At 44.8% G+C, this 15717-nt stretch overlaps 1 protein-coding gene across 6 annotated transcripts in view; it reads right to left on the reverse strand.

Annotated features, from left to right (window-relative positions):
* The window catches only part of SYNE2 (spectrin repeat containing nuclear envelope protein 2), a 582128-nt gene extending 569494 nt beyond the window's left edge, over positions 1 to 12634 (reverse strand). For 5 of the 6 annotated variants that reach the window (XM_073609718.1, XM_073609721.1, XM_073609720.1 and 2 more), the window contains exon 1: positions 12494 to 12634. The gene's annotated coding sequence lies outside the window, so the exon portion shown is untranslated. Of the gene's footprint in view, positions 1 to 12307; positions 12447 to 12493 lie in introns of those variants that run through there. The other variant, XM_073609717.1, reaches the window with a different exon arrangement.
* Positions 12635 to 15717: the final 3083 nt, after the last annotated feature.

Here is a 15717-nt window from a genome sequence, read left to right on the forward strand (position 1 = left end):
CTGTGTGTAGTGAGCGTACATCTCTGCGCCATGGACTCCAACCTAGGTAAGCCCTTACATACATATACTGTAACTGCTGCTATGAGGTTTTGAAGGCCTCCACCGCCTATAAGTGGCCAAGTACAGTGACAGCTTCATGGTGGGTTTGGATAGGATACAAACAGGCCTGAGCTCATTCCTACTGTGAGCATTATCTATACTGAACATTATGTATGGCCCACTGGTGATGTTGTGGGCCACATTTGAGTCCCCCTATGCTTCTTAAGTAGATATCCACTGTTATAGACATACAAGCGCTTGCATGGTACACGTTGCCCTTTGACAATACTACAGAGGAAATGCTTGCAATTGCTGCACTAGTAACAGACAAGAAGCAAATAATTATGAAACAATTAAATAGGTGAGAGGTCTGTAAACACTGTGTATTTCCATTCACTGAAGACAGACATGTACCCAGATCAACAGACTAATAACATCTGGCCATGAGCTCTGCCAAGACTGACATGACGTAACCTCTTCAAAATAATTTCTGTTAGGCAAAGCAAGTGGCCAACTACTTCATTGCGGCTGAATCTGCTGAGGATTCCACACTGTATATAGGAGGATAGGAGACAGTCAGCCCGATAAAAGCTTCTGAAAGGAGATCTGTCATCATTTCTTCTGGCAGCCATTCAACTTTTCTGTTTTTACTTGAAAAAAACAAGAGGGAAATAGAGTCGGTCCTTCCAAGAGTAAGATTTTTAATTTATAAATGGAGCATGGTGTCAGCCACTGTCTTATACTTCTTGGATTCAACCACAGCAATTTTAACTCAGACTGAAAAGTTTGACAGGTGGCACCACCTATCAAACTCACCCAATGAGATATATGGGGCTAAACTGCAACTCAATTCACACGATTCCCCCGTCAACACAGACAGTGTTGACAGGGGAATCCCTCCTGCCAAGAAATGGTCTTCTGAAGACAACGATTATCGCTGGTGGCTATAGCAGCCGCTTGTGATAATCGCAAGCTAATCCAGCAGGCTGGTTGTACCCAAGTTGATCGATTAAACTTGGTACATTCAGCCTGCCCATTAATGGTTCGAATTTCAGCTGAACCGGTCGATATTCGAGCTGTGTATGGCTGGCCTAATGCCAACAGTTACTCCAGGCCACATTTGTTTCAATGCAACCTGGTTGAAAGTTAAAGCAATCAACAAGTATGCATGGAGATGTTCAAATGAATATATTTTGGCCCTGGTACAGTATTTAGGGACGTTTACCACACATCTCATATTGACTATGGTGGAAATGTTAACATGGCATACCAATCTAATTAACAGTCTGTCATTGGTCACTTACACAACAGTGTTAAAAAAAAAAAAAAAAAAAAAAAATAGTCTGAGGAAACACTTTTCAGCCACTGACCCCCTACTGTCATTCCAGTGCTGCGACAAACAGTAACCCTTCACTCAGGATGTTTAATCTCTTATCAGTTCCAGTTCTGTATTTACCCAACTATGTCAACATTCTCTACCATAAAGGTCCACTAGCCCTGAAAACCAAGCTTCATAATCTAAAGACGTCCTGTATACACAAATATATGTAAGGGAGCTTTGGTGTGGAGAAAGCAGTATTTAATACTTGATGTGGTTCTCACAAACTATGGCTAAAGCCCCATTCACACTGTTGTGTTGCAGAAACGTATGGTATTGCCCCGTACATGCTTTGATGTGGTGCCATTCATGTGCGATGCATTGATGAAAATGCTATATGCACCTTTTTTGGAGTTCTAGAAAGGCAATTCATATGAAATGGGCTGCCTAATACGTCAGTGTGAACCCAGCCTTAGTGCCGATTCACATCTGCGCGATGCAGGAACCAGCGCGATTCCAGTGCCGTTCCCACCTCGAATATAACTCGCAGGCACTTCCCTATGCAAAACACTATGGGTGTCAATAGAAAGTTAATGACACCCCCAGATCGGTTCACATATCGCAGTGCCAACTGTGAATTGGGACAGGAATCGGATTGCATGGGTGTGAACAAATCATGCAATACACTTCTGGTGTTTGAATGCGATGTGAATTCAGCCATACAATCTGTATGGCTGAATTCACATCGCATTTGATCTGTACAGTAGTGTGGTGTGAATCACATTCAATGTCTGACATTGCTACAGTGTGAACCTGCACTAAAGTCCCGTACACACGGGCCGAATGATGGGAGACAACGAACAGTTAAAAAAAAAAAACAGACGATATTCGGCCCATGTGTTTATCGGTCTGCCCACGCATGCTGGAAAACCGGCAACCAACCAGCTCCCGATCAGCGCTCTCAGCCAATGGCAGAGAGCACTGATCAGATTGTTCTCACGAGGGGGGGGGGATTGAGCTATCAAGTTTTTTTTGTTTTTTGTTTTTTTTTTTGTCGTGCAGGTGCACAAAGCAAGGTCCATTAAGACATGGATGAGCGATTTTGGGGTGGTGGAACTTGACTGGCCTGCACAGAGTCCTGACCTCAACCTGATAGAACACCTTTGGGATAAATTAGAGCGGAGACTGTGAGCCAGGCCTTTTCCTCCAACATCAGTGCCTGATCTCACAAATACACTTCTGGAAGAATGGTCAAACATTCCCATAGACACACTCCTAAACCTTGTGGACAGCCTTCCCAGAAGAGTTGAAGCTGTTATAGCTGCAAAGGGTGGGCCAACTCAATATTGGACCCTACGGACTAATGCCCCGTACACACGGTCGGATTTTCCAAAGGAAAATGTGTGATAGAACCTGGTTATGGGAAATTCCGACCGTGTGTAGGCTCCATCACACATCTTCCATCGGATTTTCCAACACACAAACTTTGAGTGCAGGCTATAAAATTTTCCGACAACAAAATCCGTTGTCGGAAATTCCGATCGTGTGTACACAAATCCGACGCACAAAGTGCCACGCATTCTCAGAATAAATAAAGAGATGAAAGCTATTGGCCACTGCCCCGTTTATAGTCCCGACGGTTTTACGTCACCGCGTTCAGAATGATCGGATTTTCCGGCAACTTTGTGTGACCGTGTGTATGCAAGGCAAGTTTGAGCCAACATCCGTCGGAAAAAAATCCTAGGATTTTGTTGTCGGAATGTCCGATCGTGTGTACGGGGCATAAGACTGGGATGCCATTAAAGTTCGTGTGTGTAAAGGCAGGTGTCACAATACTTTTGACAATATACTATTATACTACAGGATTTATATAGCGCCAACAGTTTACGCAGTGCTTTACAATATAAAAGGAGACAATACAGTTATAATACAAAAAAATACAAGATGATTAAGATGGCCCTGCTCAGAAGAGCTTACAATCTAATAACTATCATTTCCTTTTGGGAGTATGTCACCAAAAATGGTATTTTTGTTACAGGGGATGCTCAAAATCTGACTTGTATCTTAGTGCAGACTTGTGGGAAAATCAGTGCGCCAATCACACATGCAGGAAATTACATTTTCAGGGAGCGTTCCGTACACCATCTGTGTACATACCACCTCCAGGTAGCCATATTGCATTGCATTTTACAGAGTTGCAAATTGAAAAGGAAAAGTAATTTTTAATAATTATTTTCTTAGATAATAAATATTACTTTATTTACAATTGTATACGCCAGGGGTCTTCAAACTACACCCCTCCAGTTGTTCATGAACTAAAATAAATATATATATAATTTTTTTTTTTTTTTTTTTTTTTCTATTTGCTTTTTTTTTTTCCATGAAAGTTGAGTTACCCTTTAATGCTCAACAGCATGTGGCGCCCATTCACACCTGAGCATAAGGTCATGCCAAACTGGCTTTCCATTGGCCAAAAATAAAAACAGCTTAACCCTGAAGCACACATAAAAAAAATTCCGGCACAAATGTTTAAAAAAATGCCTGAAAAACTACTAAAGCCGCTCAGCTCAAGTATGAATTGGGCCTTAGTGCATTACGGTACCATTCATTGTCAACAGCACTCACAAATACTTATTTCATGTCACGGCTGTCCCCCTCTCTTCAGTAGCCAAGAAGTCGTCCATGCATCATTACAATCAAAGTGGTTAAACAGTGTTGCTGTATCTATAAACTCAAATTATAAAGCTTAGCCGCCAAGTAAACAAAGCCATGGCTCAAGGCAGGCCGTGACTGTCAGATCATGTTATGTGAGCAGAGGGATCTCTATGTATTTTCCTATTGATATTTTTTCCTTAAAGCAGGCCATAATCAGACTTTAAACAAAATGCAGCTGAAAGTTCCCTGTAATAAAGCTGATATGTCCATCTGTATGGTGGCCTACACTTTGCTTCATTACAGCACTTTAGCCTCCGTCAGACTACATTCCTGGATGATTAGAATGCTTAGGTCCCCTGCCATGTACACTATGGTTCCATCCACCAATCCCTTCATTACCACCTGCAGTGAAGGGTCGGAGGATAAAGCCAGAGTGCATTGGGGGACATCTGACTTTCCAGGAAGTGTCAAATGTTAAAGTCTTGTGGAGGCTGCAGTGGTAGAATGGAGGGTAGAAGACATGGACCACCAGAGATGTTTACTGCAGCAAATCATTTTTTAAGCCCGACAGGACCGCTGTAACAACTGCCACCAGATCCAGCTATAAATCAAACATCTCTGGCTACTGTATGAGACAATTGCAGCCCTAGGGGTGGGTGGAACTATTGGCACATTTCGCAAAGTAAGGCTCTATGCACACTGGCGTAAAAAACATTGCTTCTACAGGAGTTTTGTGTTTTGCCTGTAGAAGCAACTCAATGTTATTCTTTGTGTCCATGCACATTAGAACGTTTACAGGCATATTTTGAGATCAACGTTTAGAGGCAGGAAAAAAACCCCTTCTCATTTGTGTTTCTGATTGGAGCTCAGTGGCAGAAAAACCGTAAAACTCTCCTAAACTCATCTAAACTTTTAAGCCCAGTGTGCATGGAGCCTTAAGCCTCGTATACACGATCAGACTGTTGGCAGGGAATTGTCTGTTGACAGACTGTTGTCCTAAAATCTGACTGTTAGTACGCTCCTTTTGACAACTGTTGTCCAACTTTCGGCCAACAAATGTTGGAGGACAGGCTAGTAAATTTTCGGCGGACAACGGTCTGTTGTCTGATTTTCGGATGGTCAGTACACAAATGCGTCGTACAAACACGCATGCTCGGAATCAATGCTCACCAAACACGAAATTAGCAGAAGGGGCCCAAAGGGTGGCGCTCAAGAGCTGAGATTCCTTGTAGTACATCACTACGTTCCTGTTTGTGGCATGACAATTGTGTAACGTTGGTATGCAAGACAAGATCCCGGCAATGCCCTTTTGACAAAAATCAGATGCTTGGTTGGCAAACAATCGTACCATGTGTGCGAGGCTTTAGACACTGAAGCTTGTCAGGCACATGTCTGTTAATGCACCTGTATATAGCATCCTGCAAGGGGCCAGGCGCATGGATTGGGGGGACAGCGCCCATGTGCCCTTAATGGACGGGTTGCCCCTGGTGGACCTGCATGGGAACATACCCCGCTTATTTGTCCTGGTCAATGGGTCAGAAAGTGATGTGCAATCTATTGTCACTAGAACAGGGGGTGACAAACATTTAAGAAGGGATTTCCCCTCACTTCCCATTGTGTCTCCCTGGGACAGGAAGTTAAACAAAGTCTCCCCAATGAGACAGAACCAAAAAAAAAAAAAAAAAAAAAAAAACACCAGATTGGGTTTTAATCATTTACATTTGTACAGCATTACTTTTCTGGGGGCAACTCAAAATTTGGGATTTTCTTGTACTTTCAAATTCAATGATAAATAATTAAAAAGGACAAATAGAGGGTGAATTTCCCTAAAGCTGAGTTCCACCCAAAAGTGGAACTTCTGCTTATTCATCTCCTCCCCCCTCCGCTGCCACATTTGGCACCTTTCGGGGGGGGGGGGGGGGGGGCTGCTGACTTAATTCTCCGTGGGGTGGGCGGACTTCCGTTTAATGGGGTGGCAGGTGTCAATAAAAGCTGACAGTTGATTTAATCCCTTTTCAGCCTATCCATAACAAACAAAAACAAAATAAACAAAAAAAAAAAAAATTTGCCTTTAGTTATACTTTAAGGGGGCCCATTGAAAATATTGGGCTGCCAATGCAGCAAGTAGTGCACACTACAGTGTGTCATCATGTGTTGCATTGCCTCATTGCGTTGAGCACCCATTAAATTAATTGGCATTGCAATATACCAATGCATATGCATAATGTGATAATAAACCTTTTCCCAAAATGCATAGATGTTAAATCGTTGAAATCAATGTAAAATGGAGAAGGTCAACTAATCTCTTGGTATTATAAGAAAATGTCGAGGGGTTCTCCACCCAAACAAGTTTCTTCTGATATAGACCAGATACAGTATGTTGCCTACTGGCTTCTTAGCATGGACTAAGCCTAGGGTTACACAGGTGATTACATTTGCCAAGAGATTTTGGCAGTCATTTAATTTGCAGTAAATTGGAATCAGTGTGCAGGTAAACAGAGGGCTGTTAATAAGTGCCGGTTCACACAGGGGCGACTTGTCAGGCGACCTAGTCGCCTGACAAGTCGCCTCCCGTTCTGTACAATGGAACCGTTCTAATAGGAGCGACGCAAGTCGCTCCGACTTAGAAAAAGGTTCCTGTACTTCTTTTGGGGCGACTTGCATAGACTTCTATACAGAAGTCGTGTGCAGGTCGCCTCGGTGAGGCGACCTGCAAGTCGTGCCGCCCCTGTGTGAACCAAGCCTAAGTGGTTAAATCATCTCTAGCAAAGAGCTTTCCTCCCCAGTGTAGCCCTGGGCTTACTACTACATGGAACCCATCAGGGCGGGAATTTAAAAGCAGGTAAGCAAGCCTCTCCAGCAAGTGAATTCTGCACTCTTCATCTGCATATTAGTTTTGGTCAGGGACTTTGCTAAAGCTGGCCATACACTATACAATTTTTCCTTTATATTTACCAAAAACATATAAGGAGGTCAAACCTTAAACAATTTCAATTTGTATGCAATCAGGCAGGCTCTGACGTTGAGGGTAATGCTGGCCATACACTAAGAAAAATCGGCCAAACCCATTTTTGAAAAACGAACATTCGGCCGTGAGCGCAAACGATAGTGCCATCCTGTAATGACCGATAAATCGTTCCGTGGACATAAATGAATGCTTTTTTTTTTTTTTTTTTTTACATATACCTAGTGCAGACAGGAAACACATTAAAGTGGAGTTCCACCCTAAAGTGGAACTTCCGCTCATCGGATTCCTCCCCCCCTCCGGTGTCACAATTGGCACCTTTCAGGGGGGAGGGGGGTGCAGATACCTGTATAATACAGGTATCTGCACCCACTTCCGGGGATATAGCTAGCCGCAGACTCCCCGCCCACCCCCGTTGTGTTGTGGGAAATACACAGTTCCCACAACACAACGGGGACCAGTGTAGACGCGCAGCGCGACTCGCGCATGCGCAGTAGGGAACCGGGCAGTGAAGCCGCAACGCTTCACTTCCTGATCCCCTCAGTGAGAATGGCGGCGGCAGCACCCGAGGAGCGAGGGACGGCTCGGTCTCGGGTGCCGACATCGCTGGACCCCGGGACAGGTAAGTGTACTTATTTTAAAAGTCAGCAGCTGCAGTATTTGCAGCTGCTGACATCTAAAAATTTTTTTTTAGTGAAACTCCGCTTTAACCTTCCAATTTATCGTTAGTTAGAAAATTTCCAAACTTGTCCTTAGTTTTTTCGGCTCAAAAACATCCCAATGATTATCGATTTTGTGCTCTTTAACTGGCCGAAAAATGAACGAGCTGTCTAAATGACCAAATTTGACGATTTTTCGTATAGTGTATGACCAGCATAAATCTAAAAGAAATGGAACAAGAAAATTGTATGATGTATGGCCAGTCTTAAAAGCAAAGCTATGGAGGAAAGCCCCCGGGCCCATTCACACTATTGTGGTATTGCACACCCCAACGTATCTCCACAATGCACCTGTGTTGCAGCGCATCTCAAGGCACAGTAACGCACCATGCTTCGTGGTGTGCTTAAAAAAAAAAAAAAAAAAAAAAAATTTGTAAAAGGGAAAACATTTTTTTTTTCTTTTACTGTTCCTTCTCACAATGCAAATACAACGTTATTTATAGCTTCATGCACACTGGGCGTCAAAAAATGTCACTTATAGACATTTGATTTATTTTTTTTGGCCGCTAAATACACCTCCATGATAGCCTATGTGTACATTACAGGCAGGGCCTGTTTAGAGGCAGAAACAAAACCCCCCAAAAACAGAGCCAGGGTGTTCAGGAGAAGAGCGTTTTGCTACTAAAATTTTTCAGAAGCCCCTAAATGCATGTTAAGGCTAGGCTTGTCAAGTGTTTGAGCATTCATTTCAATGGCAAGAATAAATTATAATTCTGGCCAATGAAATGAATGAACGCCCAATTGCTTGACATGCCTAAACGCGTTTGCAAAAAGGCGACCTTAAAAGCAGAGCTTCACCCAAAAGGGAAAGCTCTGCTTATTTGGCAACTTTCGGGGGGGGGGGGGGGGGGGGGCTTCACTGCCGTTTTCCCTTAGCCAAGATGGCAGCTGCAGGTAGGTACCCTAATAGTAAAAGTCAGCAGCTACAGTATTTGTAGCTGCTGACTTAAAAAAAAAAAAAAAAAAAATTGGGGGGGCTCCTCTTTAAGCACATTTTTTGAGTAAGGAGTTTAAAAGAGCTGGGCAAACAACCAGTGGGCTGGTGCTCGATAATTTGGGGGGGGGGGGGGGGGGCGCAGCAAACCAACGCCACCCCCTGGCTGGAGGTGAACACCGGGAACACCAGCCATCAAACACCCCAGTGGGCGACGAGAAACCTCTGCACAGAGTAGATAAGTCAGGTAAGTATAACTTTTTTTTTTTATGTAAAAAAAAAAAAAAAAAAAAAAACAAGCTTTAATACTACTTTAAACCATTCCGTACTGCATCCAAAACGAAAAAATAAAAATTATTAGGTAGATGAAATACCTTTTTAACCCTTTCACTGTGGCCAGGGAAGGAGCTAAAAGAGTGCAACCTGTGCTCCATTTGTTTCAAAGGAGGGCAGGTGAGACATCAGGGGTCAAAAAAAAAAAAAAGGAACCTGAGAACCTGTCACAAAAACGTAATCCATAGGAGTATTTTTGTCCCCTGTGTGATTAAAAATAAAGTGTAGCAGGGGGAAAAAATTATATGCGTATTGCATTGGGTTTTTATTGAAAGAAAATTTTAAAATATTGAGTTGCCACCAGAACAGGTATAGAGGAGAAATCTTCCAATGGGGACACTATCTCTGGTGACTACCAAGGATTCTTTCACTCTGGAGGGATTTCCTCACACTTCCTGTTGTTGCTATGGGACAGAAAGTGAAGGGAAATCTCCCCAATACACATGGGGGAAACACCTGACATAAGTTTTGGCCCACCCTTCGGGCTCATTCACATCACAATCATTGTGTGGTTCTGTATGTGTGTTTACACACATTTTTATTGCTAAGTTGTGTTCACATGTGATCAGGAAGTCCATACTGCCTGTCTTAATGCAGAGTTCCAGCTACACAATGTCCAGCCCACTCCCCCCCCCCCCCCCCTCCCTTGCTGTCTTCTGGGAGACACACAGGTCCCAGAAGACAGCAGGGACCATTCAGAACGTGCGTGAAGACTTGCGCATGCGCTGTAGAACCAGGAGCCAAAAGTCTTCACTACCTGGCCCCCTTACCAGGAATGGTGGCGGCAGCACCCAGGAGTCGATCTGAAGACTGGCTGGGGTGCCAACATCGCGGGCTCCCTGGACAGGTAAGTGTCCTTATATTAAAAGTCGGCATCTACAGCATTTGTAGCTGCTGACTTATCTTTTTATTTTTTCCCAGGCAGAACTCCGCTTAAGGACCAGTTAAAGTAAAACTATAGGCAAAACCTTTTTTTTTGCTCATTTTGGATATAGTAAAGGAGGGGGGTTATACTTTTTTTTTTTTTTTTTTTTTTTTTTTTTTTTGTGCCATCAGTTCACCATTGGGGATATTTCCCTTTACTTCCTGTTCCATAGCCAAACCAGAAGTGAGAGAAAATCCCTCTCCAAAGTGGGGGAATCCCTGATTGTCACCAGAACTAGTGTCCCCATTGGAAGATTTGCCCTCCATTACTGTTCAAGTACCTAAAATGTGGAATCTTCTTTCACTCTCTCCAAGCTCTGGTTCACACTGCCGCAACTTTAAATCCGACATGACTTGATTGTGGCTTGCAAACAACCTCTTTAACAGAAAGTCAATGCAAGTCTTATTGAAGTCAGATCAAAAGTAATGCGGGAACCTTTTTCTAAGTCAGAGCGACTAAAGTCAGTATTAGAATGGTTCCATGCCGCTAACGGGGCGTGACTTGTCATGCAACTTTAAACTCTCCAGTCGCATGACAAGTCGCAGCAGTGTGAACCAGGGCTTAACAGGACAAATAGAAAGGGGGAATCTCCCTAACCGGGGCCCAGACAGCAAAAAAAAAAAACCTGACAAATGTAGTAATCCCTCCCCACTCTATCCAATAATAAAAAGAAAAAAAAAAAACGAAAGAATGCCTTTACTTATAATCTAAAGGGCCCTGACAGGTGGGTGGTTTAGGTACACAAAACTATTTAGCCAAACAATAATACAAAACAAAAATACAGCAAAAACAATACAGCAGCTTATTGCAGCATCAACTGAGAATCCAAATAATAACACAAAAATCTGCGATCACCCTTTCAGGAAATAAACAAGTTCTCTGATCTAGAGATCTGTGGTGTCCCATTCGAACCTTTGCATTTTGGGAATGCACCAAAACAGGCCTCGTGCTTGGGGTGTCATTAATCCTTAGGCTCCGTTCACACCTAGGCAATTTGAATCACGGGATAGAATTGGCGCAATTCTGCATGTGATTCCAGTATTGCAGCAGAGCACAGGACGAGTTTGTGATGCCATTATTTCCTAATGGCACTCTAAAACGCTGTGCGTTTTTTTTTTTTTTTTGCGCCATGATTGTCGCATGACAAAACAAGCTAAAATCACGACAAAAATCACAACGCCAAATGCTCCTGGTTCTGTGCCAAGATTTGGTACATGAGCTTCTTTGGAACTTTTTTGGAGGGTAGGGAGGCAAATTCAAATAAATGGTGCTGCTCCGCGGGAAAAAAAAAAAAGGCGCAGCTGTCGCTACGCTCAGGTGCAAATGGAGCCTTAATGTCACCCCAAATATGGGTAGCAGTTGCATGACAAAATGAGCACAAAAATTGCAAAACTCCCATTGCATAAACATGCGAGGCTCGGTGCCAAAAAAAAAAAACAGTGCAGGAGCCACTTTGGTGTGTTTGTCGTACACGGGGTAGCCCATTCAATTACATTCTGTTGCACAAGGAAGAAACATGTGGCATGTCACACAGATGTGAATGGGGGCTGATGTTTGTAAAGAAACACAAAATGTATCAAAAGGAAAAAAGTGACAAATGTGATTACAAATAACACAATAAGTTACAATGTATACAAACAAACCAGAAGCATTCCTGCAGATGGGGACTAGAAACACAACATGTGGAGCACCAAGACACCCCCTTCCTGTACATTGTGGGGCTCCCCGGACACCCTCCTTCCTGTACATTGTGGGGGGCCCCCCAGACACCCCCCCTTCCTGTACATTGTGGGGGCCCCCGGACACCCCCTTCCTGTACATTGTGGGGGGCCCCCCGGACACTCCCCCCTTCCTGTACATTGTGGGGGGCCCCCCAGACACCCCCCCCTTCCTGTACATTGTGGGGGCCCCCGGACACCCTCTTCCTGTACATTGTGGGGGGCCCCCCAGACACCCCCCCCTTCCTGTACATTGTGGGGGCCCCCGGACACCCTCTTCCTGTACATTGTGGGGGCTCCCAGACACCCCCTTCCTGTACATTGTGGGGCTCCCTGGACACCCTCCTTCCTGTACATTGTGGGGGCCCCCCAGACACTCCCCCCTTCCTGTACATTGTGGGGGCCCCCGGACACCCTCTTCCTGTACATTGTGGGGGCTCCCAGACACTCCCCCCTTCCTGTACATTGTGGGGCTCCCTGGACACCCTCCTTCCTGTACATTGTGGGGCTCCCTGGACACCCTCCTTCCTGTACATTGTGGGGGCCCCCCAGACACCCTCTTCCTGTACATTGTGGGGGCTCCCAGACACCCCCCCCTGTACATTGTGGGGTCCCTAGCCACTGATGTACATCTCATAAAAGTTCAATAAGAAGTGACTGGTGGGATCCCCAGAATAGGAATGGTGGGAACATCTGCTCACCAGGTGAAGTTCTGCATCAGCCAGACAACTACAGGAGCACTGGAGGAGGACTAGAAGTCTCAGCAGTCCCCTCCTGTAGCTGTACACCAGATACGATGTACAGGAGTGTTCTGCGGGGTGTGCAGGGCTCCTTGTAGAGAACACATGTGCAGTGTGGTGGTCTGTGATTGGCTGAGCTCTACTCACTGTGTACTCAGCGCTTCTCTTCCCTCCAAGTCCTCCTCGCTCCACTTTCCTCCCTCTTGTCTCTTCCTAATAATTTCCCTCCCAGACGATGTTCAGCAGCTCGTATCTCCCTCCGTCATCCCCCTCCCTTCCCAATCCCTCCACTCCCTCCACTCCCTGTGTACTCCTCCCTCCTCCTCCTCTGTGTATACACAGCCCAGCCTCCCTCCTCCTCCTCATCCCCCACCTTCCCCGGATTCCCACCCACAGAGCCGTCCGCTCTATATATAACCTAGGAAGGGGAAAAAATCCGCAGTGCCGGAGCGCCCTCTGCAGGCACAGCTGCGAGCCTACAGGCTGTGCTTAACCTGTGGCCCTCCAGCTGTTGCAGAACTACAAGTCCCATAAGACATTGCAAGCTGCTGACAGTTAAAAGCATGACTCCCAAAGGCAGAGGCATGATGGGAGTTGTAGTTCTGTAACAGCTGGAGGGCCACAGGTTGAGCGCTCATGGACCATATAGCTTAGTGTATGAAACAGCATAGCTTCCAACTGTCCCTGATTTGGAGGGACTGTTCCTCACTTGGAACAAAATCCCTCTGTCCTTCTTTCCTCATTTGCCTCTCATTTTGGTTTGATCTACCAACAAAAGTATTGGGACGTCTGCCTTTACACGCACATGAACTTTAACCGCTTGCCGACCAGCTGCCGCAGTTGTACTGCAGCAACATAGCTCGGCTGCGTGAATCGCCGTCACGTTAAGTCGGTAACATCCACGGCCACTAGGGGGTGCGTGCTCGCCCACGGAGCGGATGCGAGTGCCCGGGGGTCGCGATCACCGCCGGGCTCCCGTGATCACTCCGGGTACACCAAGAACTGGGATCTGTGTGTGGAAACAGAGTTTCCGGTTCTCTGATGGGAGAACAGACAGATCGTTTGTTCATACAGAGTATTAACAGCGATCTGTCATCTCCCCTACACTGTCCCATCCCCCCTTCAGTTAGAACACACACTAGGACACACTTAACCACTTCACTGCCCCCTAGTTGTTAACCCCTTCACTGCCAGTGTCAATTTTACAGTAATCAATGCAATTCTATAGCACTGATCGCTGTAAAAAATGCCAATGGTCCCAAAAATGTGTCAAAATTGTCCGATGTGTCCACCATAATGTCGCAGTCCCGATAAAAATCACAGATCACCGCCATTACTAGTAAAAAAAAATATAAAAAAGCCATAAAACTATCCCCTATTTTGTAGACGCTATAACTTTTGCGCAAACCAATCAATATACGCTTTTTTTTTTTTTTTTTTTTTTTTTTTTGTTACCAAAAATATGTAAAGAATACATATCAGCCTAAACTGAGGGAAAAAAAATTTTTTGATATATTTTTGGGGGTTATTTATTATAGCAAAAAATATTGCTTTTTTCCAAAATTGTCGCTTTTTTTTTTTTTGTTTATAGCGTAAAAAATAAACCGCAGAGATGATCAAATACCACCAAAAGAAAGCTCTATTTGTAGGGGAAAAAAGGACTTCAATTTTGTTTGGGTACAACATCACAGGACCGCGCAATTGTCAGTTAAAGCGACGCAGTGCCGAATCGCAAAAAGTTCTCTGGTCAGGAAGGGGGTAAAATCTTCTGGGGCTGAAGCGGTTAATGGCTTCCCAGTCTTAGTCCGTAGGGTTCAGTATTGAGTTGGCCCACCCTTTGCAGCTATAACAGCTTCAACTCTTCTGGGAAGACTGTCCACAAGGTTTAGGAGTGTGTCTATGGGTATGTTTGACCATTCTTCCAGAAGGGCATTTGTGAGGTCAGGCACTGATGTGGACGAGAAGGCCTGGCTCACAGTCTCCACTCTAATTCATCCCAAAGGTGTTCTATCGGGTTGAGGTCAGGACTCTGTGCAGGCCAGTTAAGCTCCTCCACCCCAAACTCGCTCATCCATGTCTTTATGGACTAAGACGCCATTAAAGTTCATGTTCAGGAAAGGCGGGTGTCCCAATACTTTTGACAATATAGTGTAGCTGTATATAGAATCAAAAGTTATTTTACAGGGCTAAACATTTCATCCAGTTTCTAAATTGCTGCTGTTCTGTCGAATAGTGCATATTGTCAGATAATGCCTCAGACAATCTGTGCATGCGCAGTATGTAATGTCACTCCAGCTGGTCTGACAATCAGATGACGTGATGTCAACACTGTGCATGCATAGATCGTTGGAGGCATTATCTGACGACCAGAAAAGCGATCTGCGGTAATTAACAGAACACCAGGAGAAGTGCAGAGAGCCAGAGACTATCCCTGATAGAGAGAGCGAGACACACCATGTGACCCCCGAGGGACCCAAGCCGTTCAGCCAATCAGATTCCCTCCATTATATTGGGGTGATCTGGGGATGCTGATTGGTCAGTCTGACAACACGAACAGTTGTGTAGAAGATGAACAGAAGCTAGTTCAGAGAGATCGGGAGTATGACAGACTACAGAACCATCGTATGGCATAGAGTGTCATCATACTGTGCCATTGCATGCCTTACAATGCCCTTGCATGCTGTACAGTGCCATAGAATTCCGTACAGTGGCTATGTACGGCATGCAATGCCACTGTCATAGTCCTGGTCTTTCTGAACTCGCTCCTGTTCAGCTTCTACAGAACTGTCTGTGTTGTCAGACTGACCAATCGGCATCTCCCCAGATCACCCGAATATAATAAAGAGAATCTGATTGGCTGGACAGCTTGTGTCCCTCTCAGGGGTCACGTGGTGTGTCTAGCTCTATCTTGTTAGGGATCGTCTCTACGCTTCTCCCTGTGATCTGTGCTGATCCGCTGGAGTGACGTTACATACTGCGCATTTGCAGATCGTCTGAGGCATTATCCGACAATCAGCAAAGTGATCTGCAGTAATCGACAGACCAGCTGCATTTGTAAACTTCAAAAGCCAATATAAAGGAATAGTGCAAAAAAAAAGCACTTATGGATTTAACTTTTTTTTTTTTTTTTTTTTTTTTATAAGTCTCCTTTAAGGGGGCGTGGGCATGGCAGAGGGTGTGTCCTATACCTAGATCTTTTTTCTAATAGGTGTCCCTCATTCACATCTCAAAGCTGGGAGGTATGGAATAGTGGTGGTCAACTTTCCTGATATGGGGGGGGCCTCAAGTGCGGGCTTTAACATGACCGAAGATCCGGACATAAAATTAAGTGAATATTCAGTCTCGGAGACAGCAGATGCACAACAGGATAT

This window comes from Aquarana catesbeiana, linkage group LG13 (genome assembly GCF_042186555.1).
Source record: "Aquarana catesbeiana isolate 2022-GZ linkage group LG13, ASM4218655v1, whole genome shotgun sequence".
Classification (NCBI taxonomy): domain Eukaryota; kingdom Metazoa; phylum Chordata; class Amphibia; order Anura; family Ranidae; genus Aquarana; species Aquarana catesbeiana.